Source organism: Rhagoletis pomonella, unplaced genomic scaffold, assembly GCF_013731165.1.
Source record: "Rhagoletis pomonella isolate Grant_MI unplaced genomic scaffold, Rhpom_1.0 Rhpom_scaffold_00283, whole genome shotgun sequence".
Classification (NCBI taxonomy): domain Eukaryota; kingdom Metazoa; phylum Arthropoda; class Insecta; order Diptera; family Tephritidae; genus Rhagoletis; species Rhagoletis pomonella.
Window position 1 is genome coordinate 67373 of NW_023458837.1, and position 12985 is coordinate 80357.

Here is a 12985-nt window from a genome sequence, read left to right on the forward strand (position 1 = left end):
AATAAATAAACGAAATTAAAATAAAAATAATTAAAATTAAGTAAATAAAAATAAATGGTATTCAAATTAAATTAAATTTAAATGAAAATTTTTTCTTCTTACTCAATTTAAAAGAAAAAAATTATTAATTAAAAAAAAAGAAAAATAGTTCCGCCGCCCGAGTCTCGAACCGTTATCTTTCGAACGGCGAGTCTATGCTCTGCTCACTCGGCCATTGCGACTGTTGGAGTGACGTGAGCTAAATAACATAAAGTGCTTTCTCTCAAAATAGCTTTTCATCACGATTTGTGCTGGAATAACAAAAGTCTTTCAAACCATCTTGCCATCTGTCTTGCATTTGTCTTACGAAAGCAAACAAATTTTCTTGGATAAAATTTCCTTAAGGCCTTACGCAGCTCTTAAGAAATTCGCAGCGCCTTCTACTACGAGTTTCTTCAGGTTCTTGTGAAAAAATAGCATAAGGCAACCCATGTTTGTAACAGAAATATATGCCTGCTCCTTTGTTTCTTGAGGAAATAGTGAGGCAAATGTGAAATATCAGTTGTCAAAATTTCTTTAAGACACACACGAGGTAGGGGTAATTTTTTTCTTGATGATTTTCTTAAGAGCAGGATACTAAGCTTTAGCCAGAATTGCCCTGTAACTGTTGAAGGAAACCAAACATCTAACGAGGGCCCCAAATAGTCCTTTATGGCATCAATGTTTCCAGGAGCATGTAGATTTCCAATTATAATTCAAAAAAATAAAACAAATTATGTTATTTCACCCCAAATATTATGACCTGGTAGAAAAAGTAATCCTTTTCTTACAACTACAGCAAATATGTATGTATACTGTATGTATTTGTACGTGATCTGAAATATTTTCAAAATTTCCTGCCTGTTGCTAATTAGGAAAAAACCTCGAAAGTATCTCAAGCCTGTACATGTAAGTGTACCTGTATACATATGTATATCTACATTTTTTGTAAAAAATAATATGGCTGCAAACTTAGGAGTCCTGAGCTTCTGCGTTGTATAGATATATGTACATACATTCAACGTAGAACAGAAATATGTATTTATAAATCGACACACAAACATTTCTTACTAGCACATATGTGCAAACCTGCAACCCTCTTTGCTTATGTACATATGTACATGTAACTAAAAAGTTGGTATGAATTGTGTAAGGATAATTGCTATTTAACTCGTTTTCCTTTATAAATACACATGCCGCAACACAAACACACACTCGCACACAAAAGGCTCATTTCACAATTTTCTACGCCTTAATGACTATTTAATTGAATCTTGTTACAATTAGCTGTGTAAAATTAAAAACGCTGGTTTTTAAACTAATTACATCCGCTGAGTATATTGCGTACGATGTGCCTACCCAGATGCTGGTGGGAATGCTATGGGAGAAAACGTTAAATGCAACAGCTGCTATTGATGCAATGTTGATGGCTAGTTTGCCGTAAGTGTTTTTTTTTATGTTGGACGAAATAATTTTAGATTTTTTACGCCCCATTTCATTTAAAATTGTTTGCAGTTTTTAAACGCATTTGTTGAGCTGAGGCTATTGGTTGAATGTAAATTAATGAAACTTCGTTTTAATTTGATTTTGTTTTATATTACTTAGGGCCGTTTTCTCATCTAACCTTTAGTTTACCGTCCACTTTATCGTCTCGATATACGAGTTTTCGTTTTCTCATCAGCGCATTAATTTCTCGAATCGATAAATTGTAGCTCACCCGATGCAACCTCTAAAAATTTGTACCCAACTTTAAATTTTGGTTCGGTTTTGGCTCATAAGTCGGATATATTAGACATTTCAACCAAGGTTTTGGTTTTTGCTAACAATTGGTCTTGCTCTATATTTGCTTATGTTGCATTGCCAACCTTTGAAATTATATGACGAATGTAATGAAGTTTCACTCTCGGAAATGTAGAGAAGTTTCGCTCTACGGATTAACAAATTTATTTTTACCGGTAAGATAAGAAAACGAAAACACTTTAAAGTGAGGAACAATTTATCTGGCCTGTTGGTAAAGGAAACTTTACTGCATACATTAGAAAACGGCCCTTATACTAGTACGCCTTCACCCACTTCGCTGTAATTCATTTCAATTAAACTTAACATGCTTAAACTATGCGAAAAACAGGAGATTTACAATTTTCTTAACCACCTTAAAAATATTTTCAAACTAAAACTTCCTCGAACCTCTCTCTTGTGATACTTTTTTTACTTACATGTAGTTTAGTAACGAAGGCATTTCAAAACCATTTCGATTGATAGCCATATTGTATTAACTCATTGAAATTATTGAATAGTTTGAATTTAACTTTCTAAACAGTTGGAAATGTTTTTAAACTTCTCTGTGATACACATATGTATATGTATTCAAATCATCTAATTCCTATTCTATCCCATTCAAGTTGAATTCGAATTTTCAAACATGTGGAAACCATGCTATACATATGTATAAAGCTTAGAAATAAAGCCTTTCAAGAATCTTTGGATTAAAACCTATATTGTAATACATAACTCATTTATCTTGAAATATAATTTCATTTGAATTTAGTTTTTAAACAGGTGGCAACCCTCCTCAACTACCTCAGAAAATTCTACATGTGCAAGCCGAAAATTTCTCAAGACCCTTTCGTTAGACACTTTAATTTAAATATTACTTTTAAAACAGGTGGCAACCCTCTTCGCAATATTTTCCAACTAAAACCTTATTAAACTCCTTGAGTCGGACACCCATATTTTAATTTTTCAGATAGCTTACTAATAATTAGTTTAAAGTTGACTTTTCAAACAGGTGGCAACCCTTTCCATAATATTTTAAAGCTACAGCTTTCTTCAGCCTCTTTAGGCAAAGAACATAGTGACGCGACAAAGAGAGCGACAAGATATTTTGGGATAATATCCAAAAAAACAAACCTTTATTTTTCAATGTGACAGAACATAGTGAAGCGAAAAGTGAAGAGAGCGACAAAGAGCATAGCGACGAAAACAAAAAAATTTGCTTTCGTTGCTTTCTGAGCTGATGGTTGCTTCACTATGTTTTGACGTTTCTTGTCTCTTTCGTCGCTATTATCTTTGTCGCGTCACTATGTTCTTTGCCTAAAATCCATTTTTAATTGACTTCCAACATAGTTTTTTTTTTATGTATGTTACCGCATAACTTTGGACCACGTAAATTGATTTCGATAATTCTTTTTGCATCGGAAAGGTAGTGTCTCAGAGGTGGTCCCATACTAATCTGGTTTAGATCCGATCATTGGATCATGAAATATATATATATATATCTTTTAAGTCGGTTTTTTTTTTGTTAAAAATTACTTGTTTAAAATAATTGTCACATTAATAATTACCTTAATTCAAGTTGTCTTTGATTTTTTAGACAGGTGTGGAATTGATTTTATATACATACATAAATACAAGGTCAGCTCTGCCTTGTAGGAGATGAGATTTCAGAACATAGTGTTCTCTGTCACTGTTCGATTTGGGTAGACAAAGATTGATCCTATTTCGACGCTAATGCAATTTTATCTTCCAAAACCGGTGGGAAATGTAGACTAATAGAGGTAGTATTTGGATTCGTGAGTGAGCTGAAATCGTTTATTCGACTATTGGATTAATGCCTAAATGCATATGTATGTGTGTTGTAAAAGCATTACCATCAATAAGAACTTTCAAGCTGAGGGAGGATCTGCCTGTAGAACTTTTCATAGCAAAGAAAAAAAATAGTCGTAAGAATACATAATAGGAGAATTTACTTACTGCACCACTTGTTTGAACATTCTTCCAAACTAGTGTGTTATGTTCAAGCTCTAATAAGTACTTCCCCGCCAACTCGCAATGGTTGCCACCACGCAGATCATTGACATTTCAAAAGAAAACTTTTGCTACATTCATACTATGTACATATTTCAAACATTTATCACAAATGTACAATGAATTGTTAAAATCTTAACTTTTTCCAATTTTGAATGTCGTCCCCCACCCATTAACACAATACGCATAAATTCCATGCCAGCAAGCCTAACATATTATAGGGTCGTCCCAACCACCAGCCACCAACCCCTAACCCCCAGCCCACACCCACCAGCCCCCAACCCCCAGCATGTGCTGCTAACAGTGCTTAACGACTTCTTAATAGCTTTTCCCATCAACTGACGTTTCGCTTTTCATTTACGCTGATTGCATTTTTGCGCATTTTTTGACGGCATACAACGCCACTTCGAAGTTCGCTTTTTGTTTTTGTGATTGTGCCATTCGCTTACTTACTTTTCCTTATTTTAGTTTGGTTGCTTAATTTTTTGTCGCTTTGCCGCCGCCGCTCCTGCCGCCACATCCGGTTGCAACATACACAAGAATTAAAAATTCGCGCACATAGCACTTCAGTCTGTCCGACACGACTACTGTCAATGAAGTTTCATTTGGTATTTTCGTTGATTCTGTTGTAATCTTGCGTTACTTTGCTACTATTTTATTTATTTCCTTTTTTTGTTCTTCCTTTCGGATATTTACAACTCATCCTCGCTGGGCAATGGCTGCCGGCTTTGTTGGTGTAACGATGGGCGGCCGCATATGCCACACACCCAAAATGTGGCACCTTGTTGTTGTTGTTATTTTAACTTCACATTTCAATGAATGTAAAAGTTTAATTTACATTCCCGACGACTTAACTGGATTCGAGCGCCGGCTCGACCGAATTCGCAGGCTTATAAATTGAAAAATGTTTGTAAACGGCAATTTAAAAAGCTTTTAAAAATTTTTATTTTTTATTAATAAGGCAATAAAAATATGTGATTTACAATAACTTTTAACAAAGGAAATACGAAATAAGGTGATTTTTGCGGAAGTGGGTATTAGTGGATTTCAGTGCATTTAAAGTTTCTGAGGTTTCGTTTACCTTTAGATCAGAATTGTCAAAATTGAGAAATTCAAAGTAGCGATACAATAATCATAGAAAAGAAGATTGCGCCCTGCTGTGATGATGAGTAAATTTACCACAATGAGGAAGAATATAACAATTAAGTGAAAAAATTTTATTTTTACAAATTTAGTGAGCAGTAACGCGTTTCAAGAACGATATTTCAGACAAATCGTTAATGAACAACTATCTTTCCTTCCCGTCTGCTTTGGTTTTGGCAAAAAAGTTGATAAGCTCCTGACGGCGATCAAGTCATTTCAACCATAAAATAATATTATTTGCAAGAACCATTCACTAAAATTTTAACTAACTTTTTATTATTTATTAATTCCTTTTTGATATTCAGCAATAACAAGATGGAAAAAAAATTATAAACCAAAATTAGTAATATTTTTATGAATGTAGCTGTAAAAGTTCACAGAGGAAACGCCGGAAAACAATGTATTGGCAACAACATAAAATTTATGGCAATTTAGATGTCAACAGAATAATAACTACGATAAAAAAGCATGAAAGAAGTGCGCGAGAAACGGTCAACAAATTTCTTATAAAATATTTTGATTTTTGCTGGGTGTAAATGAAAACTCAATGAGTATTAAGGAAAAGAAAAATTTGAAAATAATAAACAGAAAAAGAGATGGTGCACAAAAACTTTAGTTAAATGTTTTTCCCAAATTCTTAAAAAGTAAGCAAATCGATTTTTTTAATGTTACTTTACATCTATTACCTTTTTTATGAATAAGGTCATAAGCATGTACCGTTTTTATAAATAAATCTTATAGCAATATGCTATATAATTATTTATATACTTTTTGGCGAAATATGTAATTTTTCAACTTAATAGAAAAGCGTATTTAACCACATTACTTTTTTTTAATATTGAATGGCGCAACACAACAACTCTTTTTGTTGCACGAAACCCTTGAATACGTGCCTGTCATCTATTTCTTCTGTTTCGACATTTCGGTATTTTGCATTTCTTTAATTTTGACGTCATTCGCATTGTCAGATTTTTGAAATTCGTTTTGGTTCGACATTCTGCTATTTCATAATTCTTTCATTCTCATGTCATTCATCTTCCATTTCTTACCTTCCATTGCCGTTCGCATCGTCGAACGTGCCTGTCAAACACTGCCGCCATCATTCTTTTCAGTTTGGCAGGCACGTCCGCTGTTTGGCAAGCACGTCCGCTGTTAGAAAGAGAATAGACAAAAAGGGGCATAGGATTCCATACTTGTAAGTATATACGATGGTTCTCTACGTTTCTATGTATTTTCTTTGTTTTTGTTTTATTTATTCCTTTACTGTCCTTTTCCTTTTTAATTTTTATTTTTTTTTTTTAAGTTTATGTTAGTCACCTAAGGATGGCACAACGAGACCACTAAAGGCCTACTTCCTAGAACACAAAACTTTTTGCATGTTTTAGTACATAGCTGTTCTTCATTTCCTTTAAATATTTGCTGAAGAACTTGACATTTGAGTTTTCAAAATCACTTTATAGAAGGTTCGAAACCTGGCAGAAATGTAGAAGATGGTTTCACCCATCATAAAAAATCGTGTGATCCATATGTTGGGTGATTTCTTTTTGTCCCACTTGAGTGAAGAAATGATTCGGTGTGCACCGAGGCTGGTTTCGATTGGATTCTTCTCTTTGCACAGCCATGTGAGAAGTGAAAGAAAGAAATTGAGCCTCTAGAACAGAGATTCGATTAACATTTTCACTCATGGATTAAAGTTGGACGACATAATTGGGAAAGTGTGTTCTATCAGAAACTTACCATAGATCCCATGTAGGAGCGTATTTCAGCCAGAAGTGGCTGGTATAAAGGGGGTACCCGACAGCCTACAAACCAATGCAATACAGATTTAAAACAGAAAATTAAACATCTACTTTGACAGCTAAATGGCAACTAGGTTCTATGTTCGCTAGAAACTGGTCAGTGAACGCCTAACCTCTCTCTCGATCTCCTCGGATTACATCCAAATGAAGCTAAATTTTATCCCGGGATACAACGTAATTGCAGATTAACTGGTTAAAACTTCTGAGGTAATCTTTTCCGACAGGTAGCACATAGCAGTTTCTGCGCAAACCTGTGCACTGTGCTTAAAATCGGCTTAGCGAGTGCTGAGCGAAAGTCCCGGAGTTTGAAGGAGCTTCTGTAGCTGGGTATCATTTTGGGCCACTGACAGCAGAATAATGTCAGGATTTCTTTCTCAACTGTTCTTCTTTTGCATGACTAGGGTTTAAACATTTCCGCTCGCAGTTTACCAAAAGTTTCGCCGAACTCTCTGATGTAAATATCAGCTACCTGCGGAATATTATTCTGAGCAGCCATCACTTTTTCTGGCAGCGTAATTGTATGAACAGTTACCGTTGCTGGATAAATCTTACCCGTAACATGAAAATAGATAACGTAAGAAATGTCCAAAGGGGCCAGTTCGATGGCAGCCAGTTAACCTTAGCAATCTACCTTGAACTACAATAACCTTCCACAGAACCATTTAAAATAATACCACTCCGAGTCATACCACCTTGAGAAGCTGCCGTATTCACGTATTGACGCACATGGGCCCCTTACATAAAACCAGATAAAATCGTGGTGTGGAGTGCTTGAGTCGCCCTGTCTGAAGAGCTTGATGTTGGCATTTGAAATGGTGGATTGATTCCGTCTGTTCCTCAACTCGACAGTTTCCATTGAGATATCTTGTTGCCACATTTGGAGCATTGGTACAATATCGCAGGGTTCTGTGAAGACAGTGGTAAGCAGTTTGAACCTAGGTTTGTTTCTTGTAAAGCCCCAGCAATAAACAGCTTGACACTTTGCAGTCAGCTCGGTTGGTCGATAGGTCATTTGTTACGACTGTTGCACACTCGAAAATGTTCCTCAGTAGATTACAAATCAATGAGGGAGAGTTGTCCGCCTCGCTGACACTGATATGTCGACACTGATATGTGCAAAAACACAGCAGTGAGAGGCGTTGACGTGTCGCGATGTCCGATATTTTCGTAAAATGCTTGCCTTTATTATATTGGATTGCTTTCGATGCTGCTTGGCTATCAACGAATATAGGTACTAACTTCCCAGATGCAGATGTTATGCCGCTTCTGCTGCCGTCCGAAATTTAAGTGTGCTCTGCTCAACCCAGAAGCATGGTATTTTCGATCGTGTTGGGAAAAAGGCTAAAAACGCAGTTTCAGTCTATTTTCAGTGTGGCTTTAGACCTGCAAAATATGCCATTTGCCAGGTATTCACAAAATTACGTTGAGCAATATCACCAGTCCGTCGTCTCAAAACCACCTGCCCTAACAACCTCTCACTACCACATCATCTTTCAATTAAAACTTTTTCGCTTTTGGTTTCTTTCCAGATTTTGTATCCCTTTCAACCTAATAACTTCTTTTTCGGGTGCGTCAGGCTTTACATATGAAGGATTTTGACGGCTGTACGTGAAAAATCAAAGTGTGGGCTACTGGTATAACCGGATAAACTAAGGCATGAGATTCCCTTTGACATTCTGTTGGTTGTCTGATTTTCTACTGCTGGCAGAATTATCTCAGCACTAAATGCTATGAGGCTCAGGGAAACCGAGTAGTTAACTGGCTGGAAAGCTAATAAAATTATATGTTTAAACATCTGTGTACGATTCAGTTACACACATTTTATTAGTTTTGTCGCGACCAATACAGAACTTTTTCATAACTACTTCGGCACTATTTCAGGATAATTTCGTGCCTAGTTTTTAACTATCTTGAAATGAATCCGAACTAGTTCTAAAATTGACCTGAAGTAATACTGAAGTGGTTCTGAAAAAGTCATGAAGTTGTCCCAAAATGATCTCGAACGAGTCTTGAAATGATCCCGAAATAGTCCCTTACTAGTCCCAACAAGACTTCCTGAACTAATACCAAAAAGCTCATGAACTAGCCCCAAAATGATGCCGAACTAGTCGTGAAATTATTTTGAAATAGTCGTTACTTATCTCGAAATGGTCTTGAAATGATCCCAAACTAGTCTCCAAATGGAACTAAAATAGTTCTGAACTAGACCGAGAATGATCCCAATCTAACCCAAAACGTTCCTGAAATAGTCCAGAACTTGTCTCGAAATAGTCCAGAACGAGCCCCAAATGGTACTCAACTAGTCGTGAACTAGTCGCAAAGTTTTCCTGAATAGGTCCCGAAACAATTCCGAAATTATCTCCAATTGCGCTGAAATAATCCCTACCCGGTCCAGAAATGGTCCAAAAATTATCTTTAACTAAAACCGAAATAGTTAATTAAATTTCTGCTGGGTTACACAAGAAGAAGTTACAAATTTTCTGCTGGGTTAACGCAAATTTTACCCATACGGAGAGCTTAGATGTTTACGCATAAAAAATATTCCGACGAAGAGATAACGTCCAAATTTTTTTTGAAGCCGGCTAACAATAATGAAAATCATTGTAAAACAACATCTATCAGCGTTAGTCTTCTCCATGATACAAAAAAGAAGGTAGTTCCATTTAATGACATTCGTTGTTGTTGCTAACCATTTGACTTTTAATAAAAGTATGACATTTCATAAAATTCATGCTACCTGATCACCAGAGATAATATTTTTTTTTTTTGTAAAAGTAAACAAAAATGTATGAAAATGAGTGAAGTTTAGTGAAGTTATTGAACATATATGAAAGGAGGGCTGCATGACCATCCGTCACCACTCGAATTCAAGTACAGATTTCGATCATACCTTCTAGGTAATTTTTTAACCACTTAAAGAAATTATTGTTGTTGTCATAAAGATTCTAAAATGTATGCATGAACTTTATTAGGGCGAAACGAAACTATTTTGAGCACGGAAACAAATGTTGAGTCTTCAAGTGAAGTAATGTTAAAATTTGAAGAGGAGTTGCTCAGTGAAAATGTTTTCAAACCACTTAACGATATTGAAATATCCGCAGAAGAAGAACTCGAGGTAAACTCCTTACCCTTTCGTTTTTATTTGATTTCTAATTTTTTTAAGTAGCTCGCAGAAGAGCATAAAGCAGAAGATTTCATCAGTCCACTCAAAGATGTGGAATATGATGGACTTGAAAATTTTTCCGGCTACATAATTTCGAAAATGGGGTTGACAAAACTTGGCTTCAGGACGCATGTAGAAAGTGATCAAAATTATACGTATGTTAACTGTTTATCGGAGGGCGGTCTGTACAAGCCTAATTCAAGTTTTTTGCATACATTGGAAATTTTGAATTCAAAATTTGTTGAAATTAATGGTGATTCGCTAACCACAAAGCCAAAATTTTTGCAAAATCTGATGAGAAATTTAAAAGTAAATTTGGACCAAAATATTATAAAAAGATTTTATTTGGGAAGAAAATTCTTTAGAATTCGATTTTTAAATCGCAAGATTAAAGAAACGAAAATTGTATATCAAAATAAGAAAATGAAAAAAACAACAACATAATGCACTAATGGTTTTTATTATAAAATAAAAAGAATAATTACAATGTAACAGTTTACATTTTATATATTTTTAATAAAAGAGGGGCAAACCACGTAAGTAAAAAAATATCAAGTACTGATTATGAGTTTTGATTTGAAATATTCTCACACTGGTAAAAATATGGGAAAGAAAATACTCCGATGTATTGTTTTAATATTATCAAAGTGGCAAGGCCGTTGATAATACTGACAATTGATGAAACTTCAAAAAATTGTATTATCCGTCAAAAGTTGTTTATTGAAACCATCGTACAGTTCTATAAGTAACGTAACTCTTCTTCTTACCGTTTTTTATGGCAGGCTGTAGGTGTGATTTTGGCAGGCTCTAGGTGTGTTTTTGCTAGTGTATTGGTGTTTTTGCTTGAGAGTATTGGTGTGGTTGCTAGCCAAAATGACGTTAGAATGGGTTTTGTGAAGCACCTTCAGGGTTTTGTGAAGCTGTTGCATCATTTTTTGAAGTTTTAATTTTCGAACCGGGTTGTCGTGTTATACTTTTTTCCAGTTTAAATTCTTTAGATTTTTTGTTTTGACATTGTAACTTAAATGCGAATTGTTGCACAAAAATAATTTAAAATATGGTAAAAAAATTCAGTTTTATGAAAAATATTAGTTTTAAATTTTTTGAGCTCCGAAATAAATTTTTATAAGCAAAAGAAACATCTTTTGCTGTGTAATTTTTAATTTCGTACTATTGTGATAAGGTAAGGCAACCCTCTTGGCATTTATTTAAGATATTCAAATTGAAAAAAGAAGACGCAGGCATTCTTTTATTCTTTCAATACATAAATTGAATATTTTTAATAAAATATACATATTCTTCCTGAACTACAGATTTCGCTCAAGTGGTACCGTGTAGTAACAATTCAATAGGTAAGTTATTTTAATGTATGCCATTTACATATGTATATACATATGTACATATTTATTTGAACATAGTCGTTATAACTTTTTGTTTGCATCTTTTCAGAAGCAAAATGGTGAACAAAAGTTGCATCGTGGGATGTCCATTGGGATGTCCTTTATATGTATTCCCTCCGTTGGGAGAAATGACCAGGTGAGTGATATCAGTTTTATATGTACATACATATATACATATGTATATTAAAATAATTATAATTATATTAAAGTAAATATTGCACGTAAAATAATAAAGAGGATTGATTTCAAACTTATGTTTTTGGAGATTTTAATATACAATTAAGCTTGATAAGGAGAATATGTTCAAGCTAATAGATAACTGATATACCCAAAAATTGCGAATGTACCTATGTACTTTTCTACTTTTTTTTTGGTCATGCATATATTTAATTCTATTTATTGTTGAACGTGCAATATGTAGAAAGTATTATTTGCAAATAATGCAAAGTGGTAAATTTTGCCGCATAATATCGAATCGAGAGCGTAATAACATGGGAGAGCTGCAAATTGTTGGTAGTGAAAGTTTTGCTAGCAGAAATTAGCTAATAAATATCGAAAGCTACCATTTGTTGAATTGGTTAAGCGTAAACAAAAGTAAAAAGAGTGGAAAATAAAATTAATTAACTAATTGATGATAAACAGGATTGTGTAAATGCTTGTGCGCAAAGCAAAGAATTTAAAACTGATTTATTAATTGTAAAATGTTTACAGCGGGAATATCAAAGCAATGCAACTGTTTATTCGTAAGTTTTTACTAGTTTTGCGTTCAATAAATTTTTCTGCCAGTTTTCTCTTTTTCTAAATTTTACGCTCTATTTAGCTTTTACGCTCTCGCTGGAATTTTTTACTGGAAATGTTACTATACACACCTATTATTTCGCGCAAGCAAAAAATAAAGAAGATATCAATGGTTAAAATTAATTTTTTGATTATTTTAAATATTAATGTCTTCTGAACTACATAACTTATTAAAAAACTAATGATGGCAAAGTAAAGGTAATTAATGGGTCTTTTACTTGAGAACATAATTTTTTCGTTTTTTTTATATATATTTTTAAGCCAGAAATACTTAAAAAAAAAAAACAAGTATACTCTTTTAAATGGCGTTTATTTAAAATTGGTTTTAAAAAGGGTTATAATACATAAATCGAGTAAAAGGTATTTAAATTATCTTTAAATAAACATCAATAATTTTTGATCGGTGAAGTAGTTTCCGAGATATTATAAATGTAAAAAATATGAAAGAAATATATGTATGTACATAAAACAATATTTTTTTGTAATGTTCGATTTTTTACAGAAACCAATTTTCCAATTAACGGACCAGAACGGGTATCGTTATAACCAATTTTTTTACTTTATTGTTTTTTAACACATCATTTTCGATTTCGCTTTACTAATGTAAATACATTTAACCATCTCCCTTTGCCCGTGATTTCCTATCGATTTCCACTTAACATAAAATTTCAATTTCGCTTTACTAATTTATTTTTGACTAAGTTTTGGTTTTCAATTTTAACTTTTATTAAACTAACAACTTTAATTGGACTAGCAAGTGTTTACTAAATTTGGTTTTGGAAAATCTTTGCTTATATTTAATATGATGTATTAATAGGTTTCTATGATAAATGCTAGAAGTTCCAAATTTTCCGCCA

The 12985-nt window shown here is 33.7% G+C and overlaps 1 long non-coding RNA gene across 1 annotated transcript; it reads left to right on the forward strand.

Annotated features, from left to right (window-relative positions):
- The first annotated feature begins 11193 nt into the window (after nucleotides 1-11193).
- Nucleotides 11194-12740, forward strand: LOC118750521. Its single transcript, XR_004994403.1, has 3 exons — nucleotides 11194-11282; nucleotides 11380-11466; nucleotides 12631-12740. It is a non-coding gene; the product is annotated as an uncharacterized LOC118750521 (long non-coding RNA).
- The last annotated feature ends 245 nt before the right edge of the window (nucleotides 12741-12985 follow it).